Below are 13113 nucleotides of genomic sequence, written 5' to 3' on the forward strand. Positions count from 1 at the left end.
TTGCCTTTTAACGGTTCTTATAGGCCAGCACGCTCCACAGATCCATCTCAGCATTTAAACGCACATATATACACACGCGAAACGCTAACAACTTAATGAAGCTTTAAGTGTCCATCAAACTATTTTATCAGCCGAATTTCTTTGCATATTTCAAATCTTCAATCGAAAGCCCTTTATCATCACTTGACCCAGTTCCAAAAAAAGCGAACTGAACCCATTTGTCAATAAATCTGGCAAATATCGTTTTAGCATTTTACCATCACAGAACTTTGATGTCTGCGAAGTGATTCCGTGTTTTGTCTTTATCAAAACTTTATGTTAATGGTCAGATCCGCTTTCTTTTCACCCAAAGTAGAAAAAAACCCCGCTTCGATTGGTTATAAATCTAATAGAGCTCTCAAATTTCTGGATTGATATCGCTTATGAGATTTATAACTCTTGTTCTGGCTTACGCTTTAATTTTATGGCGCAGAGAAATTGCCAATCTTTTCCACCATTCACGCGACCCAAAAAGGAACGAGTCCAGCTAAAGGTTGATGAGAACATTAAAGGTTAAACCGCATGTGTAGAAAAAATATTTTTCTGATCACATCGTAATTACAAGTGATCAAAAAGTGCTGACCACATTTGCTTTTGGGGTTAATAAAGGTTAATTCTGTTTGGTGAATCGCTACAATCAGTGTAAAAGGAATTCAAAAAGTTTTTTAGGGTCGGTAACCATTATTAATTAAATACCTCTTCAAAATATCAAGTTTCCTCCTCATTACTAATACATAAAACCCATTCTTTATTTGTATAATTATATCAACACCGCCTAATACAACTACGGAAGTGGCCACGAAAAACGCCCATACTATTATAGGTAATCAAAAAACCAGAAAAAGATTTCCTCAAATGAAAGTAAATTGACTTCCCCAAATCTTGAGCTTAACAAGAGGCCCATAAAGACGTTCGGCCCACAACACGGAATATTCTGAAGCCGTTCGAGAGAAAATAGAAAGTAAAAGAACTCTCAAATAAATTGGGTCAAACTAATGAAGATGCCGATAAAGATGCGTATAATCGAAAAGCCGAGCCGGAGGACTGGAAATACTTGTAAATGGGTTGATGTTTATAATCTGTCCGCTTGTTGGACCAACAGCCAACCCAAAGGCCCGGTCCCCGATCTCCAACAATAATAATGACACAAGGTGCACGAAAACCAGGCCCAGACTCCGACTTCGACTGGGGATCTGACCCCGGTGAAAGAGCGACCAAGTATTTGGGTCAGCCAACGAAGTGAGGCGTTAGCTCGGAAGAATTGAATAGATGATGACACCAAAGCCAGAGCCAAAACCAAAGCCACAGACTCACGCACACCGCGCCAGAAAGAAAGTCTCTTTAATTTATTTATTTATATGCAGGCCGCTAGAATCAATGAGAAGAAAGTTCTTCCATGCCAATCCAGCATCCCAGAAGAAACGAGTTTCTCTCTTTTTGGGCTCTGTGCAACGCTCTTCCACTCAGAATGAAACCTGACTTGGCTTTGAGCCGCTTCTTTACGGGCCTTCCATTGAGAAAGGTGCCCGATTGAGTAAAGTGGGGCTTAGTTTGCACCTAGTCTTAGACCAGAGATTCAGTTGAATTACCAGTAAATTGTAATTTCAAAAATATTACACATTGGGCAATAAAAAAATTAACCAATACTTCATACCAGTTACTAACTCATACTCATACCAACTCACTGTGCTGCTAAATAGTTAAAAGTTAATAGACAAGTTAGTCGAGCTTTCAAAATATATCTTTGCATTTTATGCGAAAAACATTATGTCAAGGCTAGCTTAAAATTGTAAAAAAATAAAAGTTTATTATTTATTATGATAAATTAATTATACATTTAAGCAAATTTAAGCAGTAGCTTTTATTAACTTTCAGACATAAGGAAAACCTTTTTCTTAATACACCTAATACAAACAGTATTTAACACAGCATAAAACTGTATTTTAATGTGTCCGATAACCGAATATTTTCCTGTTAAGGTCCAATTGTACTAGGGGTTCGTTATCAACTTATAGCTTACAACCTAACTGATGCACTCCAATTTCATTCCACAGTAAACTGTCTAGAGATCTACGCCTGGCTATTTATGGTCAGAAACTAATGCCGTGTTTCAGTTGTTGGTCAAAGCGTTCCACTTGCATTAAACTGGGTCACCTGCAGAAGCCACGAAGAAGGAACCAGCCAACTGAGCTAAATCCAGAAGTTGAGGTGAATAAGGCGGCAATATATGCAGAGAATAACTCACGGACTAAAACGTTATTTAAATCAAACCAAAAATGAATTAAAACTCGATTAGTTAGTCCTAAGTCAGACGGGCACTTTTAAAATGCGTTTTAGCTTCTGTATGTTGCATGTTTGGCATGCGCTTGTCGTACAAATTTGTTAGCAATTATCGCATTTTTTTCAGTTTGTTTGTGGTTATTGTATTTTGTTAGTTAGCCAGCTATTTGTTGCTTTATTTTAATGATTGTCACCTGAGCCTTGTGCAACTTTCTCAGGCTTCATTAAGTTTCACCCGAGCCGGCCACGATTTTGCTTATGACTTTTCGGAATAGCTTTTGGAATTGTTTGCCATCTGCGGATTTTCTGCGCATCGTGCATTGAATGTAATTGAATTGTAAGTGAAGGTATGATAAATGGTTATAGCAAACCATTTTAATGTGTTTTTAATATGCAATTTGTCTGGATTGCGAGGAACAAGTTGTGGGGTTTTCACTGTATATCCTCTATTCATTTGAATGTCCCTCTATCTTGGTAATTTTCTTCTTCGACAATATTTTGTAGATAATTTCCTTTTAGCTTCCAGTTTGAAAAAGCAATGATTAATTCAATATTTGTCTTGTATAAGTCCTATAAATAAGTTTTTGTTTGAAGTCCCTTGTCAGAATTAATCAATGTTATAAAGCATGCAATATAAAAAATAATGTGAGTATATGATAGAATTCCCAGAGTAAATATGTTCCTTATCTATAATAAATTGAATTTCTTTAAAAATACCATAAACAAGTTTTTTGCTCAAGTCTTTTGTTTTCTCAAGGCGCCTATTCGTTTTCAACATGACTCAAAATAAATCATATAATATACGAGTGGGGTAGGAAAAAATCAAATATCATTGTGGACCACCTTCAACTTCGCTTGACATTTGAAAGTAACCAACAGCAAACGTCAGTAAAATATGCAAAAACGAGTTTGCAAAAATGAACACAAATCGACAGTCACTCTCAATTTTCTCGAGCTCTTCATTTGTTTATGGAAAGCCACGCAGCCAATCAAAATACTATTTGAATAAAATATAAAGTAAATAGAGAGAAATAATGCTAAATTAAACTTCAAACTGGTTGGGACTGTTGACTTCATCGGCCGGGCTCCATTTACGGGCCACAAAAAGTCGTTACTCGTATTACCCGCCACCGTCGAACGCCTTTTGTGGGTTCTACAAAAGCGGCAGGCCCCCGGTCCCCATCCTTCTGGTGGGTGTTTTGTATGTGCCACGCAATTGTGCGGTGAGGTAATTAATAAGCCAACAACAACCCAATTGAAACCGAGCGTTGCGTTTGTTGCACCTTTTCAGCCTTCTCGGACTGAGTGTCGAACTCGGCCCGGGCATACTAAGTAGCCGCCGATAGTTGGCTCACTTGACTTGGCTTGGTTCGGTTTGGCTTGGTTCAGCTCGGCTTTATTTCATTACTGACCATACCCAAGACGAGTTTCGGTTGACTTTTGTAGGGTTTCCGAGTTTGTGGGCTTTGCGCAAGTGCAGTGGCTCCGAAACAAACACAGAAGTCAATGCAAACAAGCCCAAAATGGAACCCAAAAATGTAAGGGATTATGTTCAGTAATTTAAGGTTTTGGGTTATCTTTTTAAAAATAATAATTTATAATAACAATAGCTTACAAGAGCAAACAACAATAAAAAAAATAAATGTGTATGGAAATCACAAGCAAAGAATGCTTCTAAATTATTAAAAACATTTATTGTTCTAACATGCGAGACTAAACTGTTTTTTTATGCATTAATAGAATCTTAAAGTACAGTTTTTTTAAAAGAATTGTTACAAAATTAGTCATGTTAAAATCAAACACACTTTTGGCATTTTTTCTACACTGCCTAAAATTCTCATAGAAACTTTTATTCCATTTCATTATTAGAGGCGTTTAAAAGATCGGAGATCTATTTGAAGGCATATTCCAAAGTCATGGTTAATGGTTTGAGCCGGAGTTTTATAATACTTTAGCAACTATAAAAAAAAATGTATTAAAATATCGACAATTTAATTTTTGTAATAGCTGTGTTTCAGCAAAAGAAAACATACTTCAAAATTTCGTCGAACTTAGCTATACCACGGAACTTGTGGGTGATCCAACATAAATTTGTATTCGACTATACTTAGGAGAGCCCTAATATCATAGGAAAATATTTGTGACCCTGGGTAATATATTCCAATTCCTGAGCCACTTGTAAAACATTTTCCAAATCTCTTTTTATACTGTCCAGATAAATTCTCGAGTCAAACCCGCTTTGATCTGTATTGATGGTAACCAATAAAACACTCTCAAAGCTTAATAAAAAATATGTCCACTTTAATTTAAAGTAGAACCGGGTCTTTGCTGGGATCTTCCCATATCCAGCAAACATTCCATTACATTCTATTTAGCACTCGATGTGTGCCTGCAATCCGAACACACTTCAGGGGTTTGGAGTTTGCAGATTGGCGAGGCCATTGCTTAGAGACCAGACTCGATAGCAGACCCCATACCTTTGCAATATTTCAGAAACGGCAACTGCAACTTCAGGTTGTCTAACAATTTTAACCCAGTTTTGTTTATTTCTTTTTTTCGTTTCGTTTTCTTGCTTTCCACATTCTTGTAGGAGCCATAAACAAGTTTTTTTCTTGGCCCAGGCCGAGGCAAAAATGGCTGAAAAATAGAAACAGAAACGAAACAGAGTTTGGTGCGCAAATTGCAAATAGCAAATAGCAAAAAGCAAATTGAAATTGAAGCTAATGAAAAGGCCAAGTGGCTTGGAAGAAGAGGAAGCAATTGCCACATTGATCAAGTTACAAATCAGCCCTCAGCGGAGCGAAAGAGGATGTGTGTGGTCAGGCATTACGGTTGGGAAATGGGGGTCAATAGGGATTTACGGTTAGACATGCGAGGCGGCTAAGTAGGTGCGGAAATTGCCGGCCATCGTAATGAGAACGCTGGACGATTAGGCATCGTCTGAAGACCTGGTATCGCATGGCCACCACTCGATCTCGTGTGGATGCTCCACCGGTGGTGCGGAGTGGGTCAGCGAGGAATGAGTGAATGAGTTGCGGCAAATCGGGGACGCACATTGATGGTTGTCACGTTGGATACAGTTATTGGAAGCGGTTCACTTTCCGGACATTGTCGCTGCTAATTTCACAGAGTGCTAAGAATTATAACGCAATTTGCTCGGGAATGCTCTGGAATGTCAATCTGAGAAAAGTACAGCGAGGCGGAATGAAAAACTTCTGGAAAATGTCCAACAGAAATCGGATTTCCCAAAGCTCAGGCCTGAAAAAAAGATTCTTTATGATACCAAATTTTGAGCAAATCAACAAAATTGCTTAAATCTTAGTCACCCTCTATTTTGAAATAAAGTAGACTAATACTGTAGATATTTTGTAGTCAAAACTTGGCATAAAAACTTCAACACTAAGTCTATAAAAAATATTTAAAAAATAGGTTAGCTGGATTCAATAAACTTTATTACTGTCATCAAATGTCTAAACTTTGTATGTGTTTTCATCCCTTGATACATTTTTGTATCTTAAAGTAATATTATTTAATTAATTTGACTCATGTCTCTGATTCGCACCCACATGTCTCATAAACATGTGACATAATAAAAGAAATACTGAAAGCAAGCGAATAAAAACCCAAAATAACCCATATTAGCAAGTTTTATGACGCTTAAACTTGATAGCATTACTTTTTGGCAATTCCAGGCCGAGATAAATAAAAGCCATTCACAAAAAAAACTGGTCAACTAAATACCGCTCTATCATGACTTTGCTAAGAAGAGGGGTGGAAAGGGGGAACTAGCTTTTGTTAATGCCTTGGTGTAAAATATATTTGAAGCGTCCGTCCGGGAGTTCAGTGACCTGCGTTCCAGCTACTTGGGCAGTTTTCTACCGCCTCGCGCCTGATTGTTCTACACTTGTTGTTCAGTAGTTTCGGTTAAGTTTCTTCCTCACCGTCGGCTATTTACACGGTGTCATCTCACTCCAAAGTCACACATTTTTCCAAGTAATGATCTGGGGGTACTAAATCCACTGAGAAAAATATAACACAAGCTATCATTTTTTTTTTAACTCTTTTAAATTTACTTTAAAGTGGTCACATTCTAAGATAAGCTTAACCTTTAGTATCATGTATGTTTAAATGTGCTTGCTTTTAGCTTCAGAACGGAGTTTTCTTAAATGTTATCTTTATTTTTAAGAAATACTGAAAGCAAGCGAAATAAAATCATAAAATAACACATATTATCAAGTTTAAAAACGATAAAATTTTAAATCTTTTTGTCAATACCAAACCAAGTAAATAAAAACCACAAAAAAATGATCTATTAAATAACTCTCTATTATGACTTTGGAACTAGCTTCTGCCTTTGGGTAAAATATATTTGAAGAAATATAATTAAAACCTAATATTTTCATACATTACACACAAAAGGATAATTTGTTTTTTAGAATGGAATATTCATTTTTGATATGGATTACATATTAAGCAAAATAACCAAATCTCGGCTATTTCTCTCAGTGAACTGTTGAGGGAACTCCAAAAGGGAGTTGTGGAAAAAATGGTAGGTATGTGCTGAAGGTGCGGATCAGGCTCCGTAATGACGTATTATATCAACTTGGCTTGCACCTGCCTACTGGGTAACTGTTCCACAGCTCGTGGTCTCGTTTATTTGTATGCCCTTCTGCGTAATTTTCACACATAAAAGAATCGTAAAAATTGTTTTATTAACATTAAAAAGTCAAATTTATGATAGTTTTTCTCCATTCGCTTCGCTGTGACTTGCTTTGGGTGAAACGCTTAACGGTTCCGCATCTTTGCTCTGGGGCAAAGTTCTTAGAGAAAGAAACCAACAAGAATAGCGAACGGTATTGATAAATGTTAGAATTCTTTGCTCTAGGCTGGAACTAAAGCTTTGCCCTAATGACTTATTAATTGACCAACAATTTCGTAGACTTTTATATGGCCAATAATATATTTAAGTCTCGCGGTTCCATCAGATGTTGATAGATGCGTTTCTTGATGGCCGCTGACACAATTATCGATACTTAATCATAACCTTGAAAATGGTGTTGGCATTTATTAATATATTTATTTTTGGCCATAATTAAGATTTTAAGAGTAGCTTAGGTTCAAAAAGCTTTTGAGGTTTTGATTAAATAAAAATGGAAATAAGCTTAGCATATATATTTGCAATTGTCATGTTTAATTTCAATTTAAAATTCTACAAAATACGATAGTTACAAAATAGTTTAAAATCATTTAATTTTTTTTGTGTATTTACTAGATAATCAACCCAAAAAAAACCCGCGAAGTGTCTTATCATTTTTGTATCTACCTGCTATAAGCCTAAGAAATGACAAAAATCTTTCGAATAACCCGAGCTCACGTTCATATTCACATCTCCATCGACGGCCATTAATCTGCCTACGTTTTGTAAATAGCCAGCTTAAGACTCAACTAATTGCCCGCAACACTTAATTTATTTTTGTAAAATATCTTTTGTAGCTTGTCCGAAAAACGAAGCAATTACAAATTATACGAAAAAGAGCGGTGCGACGGGGCGTTCGTTCCACTTGAGAAGTGTTGAGCTCCAATTAGTGGCAGACAATTGGCAATAAGCTGACTCCTCACACATTTTATATTATATTTGATTTTATTTTTCATATTATACGAAACATTAACAATGGCAACCTTGACATTGGGCTTGGCAGATAAGGGGAAAAGGTGTGCAACGACTTGGAAAGTTAAGAGCAATGAAAACGCTCGGGGAACGTTGAACAAACTAAGCCGAAACGGTTAAGTGATTAAATGTTTGAACGTGTCTGTATTGCATGCCAAAATATGCAAAGCAACAAGACATCACAACTGTAAATAAACAAATCGAAAGGCAGAGCTGTGAAAAATGAATCACCGAACAAGTTTCGGGCTGAGAATAATATCATTTGGATGCGAGATGAGCTCACATCCCGGGGCGATGAATGCCGTTAATAGACATCGCAAACGAGTTAACAAATGGATATGCAAAAATAAATAAAAACTAAAACGGGCCAAGATTATTAAAATTGATTTCATCTTACCTTGTTTGTTGTCTGCTGTGGATTCAGTTTGTTCGGTTGACTTTTGAGCACATGCACAGATGGGCAAATAATAACATTGGCAGGTTTAGCCTGAGCACTAATTCAAATTTTTCAAATTGCTTGCATATTATATTCACTTGAGTTTCGTTAAGTGGAGTTTATTGCACTGTGAAATTAGGTGAGAACTTCTGGTAAATTGTTTTGAAAGCTTTCCCTTTACCAAATAACCACTGCTATCAATAAAATGATATTTTCATCGCTCCTGCGGTTTCACTCTGGCCCAGCTGGAAAAGCCGAGGTCTTCTTTTTACTTTTGGCTTTTCCAACGAGTCATAAGTCAGGCCAAGACTTTCAATTAAGCGGCTTAAAGACAAACAACGGCAAACGAATCGTGTATGTCGGTGGGTAATAGAGAAAAGATGCTTATGAGCCGTATGTAAAGAGTATCTATGTATCTTTCCGTCTTCTTTCTCTTTGGTAAAAGTGTAAAAATTACGCTTCGACTTGCGCTTTCACAAAACTAACAAAGAACGACGAAGCGGAGATTTTTTCTTCTTTCCGTCGCTGATTTATGCATTGCGTTTGCGATGAGGATGGAGCGATATTCGTAGATACATTGCTTGGAAAACATCCACACACGACTCGATCGGCAGGGCGACTGCCTGATTTCGAGTACTATACTACACCTTGAGTTCCGGGTTGAATGGCAAAAATCCCACTACCTCTTGTTTTTTATTCGGCTTCGGCTTAAATTTAAATTGCCGTTCGATTAAAATAAATTAAAATACACGCACAGTTGCGCAGGCACAATGGAAGCCCAGTGTGTGTGAAAGTACAAGAAGCGGCGGCAGCAAACAAAAAAAACAATCAAAGTGGAAAACGTCGCCCATTTGGAAATGGAAAATTGTCAACGCACATTGAACTTGACAGACAAAAGAGAGCGCACATATACAGAAAGAAAGAGAGAGAGCGAGAGAGTGTGCGGCACATGCCTCAATTTACAGTTAAGCGCGGCAGACATCCACAAGATGCAAAACTCCAAAGATACTTTCGGCCAGTGGAATGCGAATCGCGGACGGCGAACCGCGAATTGCACTTGCCGCGGCAACTTTTTCATCCGACCACGAAAAAACAACGACGAACACGCAGATAAATTTGTTTCAAAATATATTCACAACAATTACAAAATTAATACGTAGAAACCTATTATTGTTATCGTTAGAATCTTTATTTGATGAAATTCAAAATTATATTTCATTCAGAAAAGTATGTTTATTACTTAATTTGTGGTTATCTTTATGATATGGGATATACCCTTACTAAAACTGGTATTTCTTAGAGGCTCTTGTAGGATAAAGCTTGCTCTTTGGAGTTGTAAGCCATCGACATTTGAAATAATATTATATTTGAAGGTGGTAACATTTTCTTTCTGTGCAACAACAAAAAGTGAAGGGGCCCCAAAGCAAACGTCACCGAGTCCCTTCCCCTTCACTCTTCCCGCGATCCTCCTTCGAGTATCTGTGTGTGCCTCAAAAGATCAGAGTGTGTTTGTGGCGTCTCGTTTGTTGATGCGGTGGCTAATGGCTGCATATATTCGTATGCGAAAAAAATAAAGAAATATATGGACAAGGCCTGTCTAGTCATAGCGGTGCTTTGAGTGGGCTCCAAGGAGGAGGGAAAGGGGGCTGATGGGAGGAGGGTGTGGGGGGGAAGGGCGGCGTCTAATGACTTGGCGCCCAACTGAAGGAAGTTGCCAATTTTTGCTGCTGGTTAACTAGTCGCAAACTGCTGTTGATTAGTTTTTTTTCTTGGGATTACTTTTTGTAGATTAATAAATGTATTGAATTTTATAATTAAAGAAAACTTATTTAATGATTTATTTATACTGGAGACTTCACTTATTATTTATTTTGTGAGTGAAGAACCCATATTGTTTTTGGATATTTAGTTTTAAATTTTAAAATGTATCTATTTCGCTAGAAAAAATCAATAATCATCAGGTTCAACAATTCAGATTTTCCCCTTGGTTGTTTAACTGCTATTTATGGCTTTGTTAAATATGAGATAATCTTATGAGATCATTTGAAATACAATATGCAATCAAAGATCACTTGAGTTGATTCTGGAATAACATTCAGAAGGTATTCACAATTTCAGTCATCAGATATTGGTTACAAGCTATTTTATCATTTTATCACATTTTAAAATCTAACAAACAACATTTCAAACAAAGTCGTAATTGAAACCACTAAAAAGAATGAGATAAAGGCGTAGCTGATTATTTATTTATTTTTATTCTATGACAAATGTTTCAAATTCTTTGTTAAAAGGAGGAAATTCGCCTATTTTCATTTAAATAAAAAAATATCCAATGTTATTAATTCCCCACTAAAAATTCATATTTCTGGTATTATCACTTTCCGATTCTCCTAAATCAAACTTTCTTTTCCGCTTATGAAAAACATGGCAAGCAAATCCCAGTTTCTTGACGGCTATTCGATGTATGCTTCCTCCTCTCATACTGGACCCAAATCGATCAGTTAATCGCATCCACTATTAAGCTTTCAAAACCATTCCACAATCAATTTACTCAAACACTTTGCCGTAATAATTTTTAAGATCCAGCTCCAGTTAGCAGACCGTTACACAAAAAGCGCACAAACACAAAACACTTGGCAGAGCAGCTCTCCTTACGTTTAACTTTAATTACTCAATTATTTGCCTGATTTTGTTGTTTTTCACTTCTTTAAGTTGGAAATTAGCCGCGAAGTACGCGGACCCAAAACGTAGGCCAACTGATTAGAGCGAGCGAGATGCGGCGAGGAGCACGACGACGGTCAGATCGGATCTTGGATCTCGGATCTCGGATCTCGGATCGGATGGGAGTATAAATATATAAACTATACAGCGCGCGCGTGTGCGAACGCGCTACGAACCAAACTCAAACTGACGACGGAACTCCACTCCACAGAAATCCACGAGCGGCAAATACAAAAAGCAAAGCCAGAAGCAAAAGCAAAGACGGCAAAGTAAATGAAAGAGGAGCAAAGTCAATCGGAAACCAGACTCAAAGCTTTCTGAAAGAGAGCCCCGGAAAATCAGCTGATAGTTGCTTTTCGCCTCAAACTGAAAACTCAGTTTTACTTGATCACCATTCCAAAACAAACAAACAAACAACGATAAATAAGTTTATTCGCCACCTTAAGAGTTAATTCAACAAGTTGATTTATGGTAAATTCAATGTATATAAAATTACTAAAAATTAAGCTTCATTCTTTGTAGTAAAAGAAGTAATTTAATTATTGCTCATGGATACTAACATCAAACGATTTTAGCTCTCCTTAGTAAGTACTTTTTATTCAATAATAGTTTAAAACAAGAAAGGAAAGCTAACTTCGGGCGGAGCCGAAGTTGATATACCCTTGCAGAATATTCTATAAATTATAATCTCCAAAATTATTCATATGATGCATTCTTAATACTCATAAAAAGTCCCAACTTCCTAACTTTAAAAACACCAAAGTTATGTCATTTCCAATCGTTCAATTATATGGCAGCTATAAGATATAGTCGGCCGATCCTTATTAAATTTGGTAGGTCGGATTGATTGGCCAAAAATAAAACCCATAGAAAATCCCAACTTCCTAACTTTAAAAACACCAAAGTTATGGCATTTCCGATCGTTCAGTTATATGGCAGCTATATGATATAGTGGCCCGATCCGGCTCGTTCCGACTTATATACTACCTGCAATAGAAAGACAACTTTTGGGAAAGTTTCAAGCAGATAGCTTTAAAACTGAGGGACTAGTTTGCGTAGAAACGGACGGACAGATGGACGGACAGACGGACATGGCTAGATCGACTCTCCTGGTGATGCTGATCAAGAATATATATACTTTATAGGGTCGGAAATGTCTCCTTCACTGCGTTGCAAACTTTTGACTGAAATTATAATACCCTCTGCAAGGGTATAAATATATGAATTTCCTTATACTTTTATAATACTTTTTGACCATGTACGCCACAACCAGTAATATCCCCATTAGTGAGCCGGTGTCGATTTGAAGAGAGTAAATACTTATTTGGCAATTTTAAATATAGTATTATTTATTTAATGGATTACAAAAACATTCTGATACAACAACCATGAGTGTACATTTATTCTCTACCAGACATCGACATCGGTATTAGTTGTATGAATTTTCTTTCACGAACTAAATTTCAAATTTCAGAAATTATGCTAAACTTTTCTGGGTTTGGTCCAGTAAAACTGACTGACCCATATACAAACCCATTTATAATATGAGTGCTTCTTCTTAGTCTTTCTTATGACGAAGATAAATTGAAAAACTCAACCTTAACGAGGACGGAAGCTAACTTCGGCAAGCCGAAGTTTTAATACCCTTCCAGACTTTGCCGAAATTGCTAAAAATAAAAAAGTAGCGAAAGGAATAAGGTATATTGTTCCTATGGGAGCTATAGGATATAGACGCCCGATCGTCACGCGCTTTTACCCTAATCAAGGTATGCATACAAAAATACGATTTGAAAAGATTCATGTCAATAGCTTATATACTGTGCGAAATATCCTAAAAATCATTAAATTTTAACCGATTTCACCATATTGTTCCTATTGGAGCTATAGGATATAGACGTCCGATCGCCAAGCGCTTTTACCCTGATCAAGGTACGCATAAAAAAATAAGATTTGGAAAGATTTATGTTAA

At 36.7% G+C, this 13113-nt stretch overlaps 1 protein-coding gene across 2 annotated transcripts in view; it reads right to left on the reverse strand.

Moving 5' to 3' along the window:
- The window catches only part of LOC108041505 (flocculation protein FLO11), a 130692-nt gene extending 119384 nt beyond the window's left edge, over positions 1 to 11308 (reverse strand). The window contains exons 1-2 of one of the 2 annotated variants that reach the window (XM_044461664.1): positions 11095 to 11308; positions 8385 to 8550 (exon numbers count right to left, since the gene is read on the reverse strand). The gene's annotated coding sequence lies outside the window, so the exon portion shown is untranslated. Of the gene's footprint in view, positions 1 to 8384; positions 8551 to 11078 lie in introns of both variants that reach the window. The other variant, XM_044461663.1, reaches the window with a different exon arrangement.
- Between the last annotated feature and the right edge of the window lie 1805 nt (positions 11309 to 13113).

Source organism: Drosophila rhopaloa, unplaced genomic scaffold (genome assembly GCF_018152115.1).
Source record: "Drosophila rhopaloa isolate 14029-0021.01 unplaced genomic scaffold, ASM1815211v1 contig_47, whole genome shotgun sequence".
Lineage (NCBI taxonomy): Eukaryota > Metazoa > Arthropoda > Insecta > Diptera > Drosophilidae > Drosophila > Drosophila rhopaloa.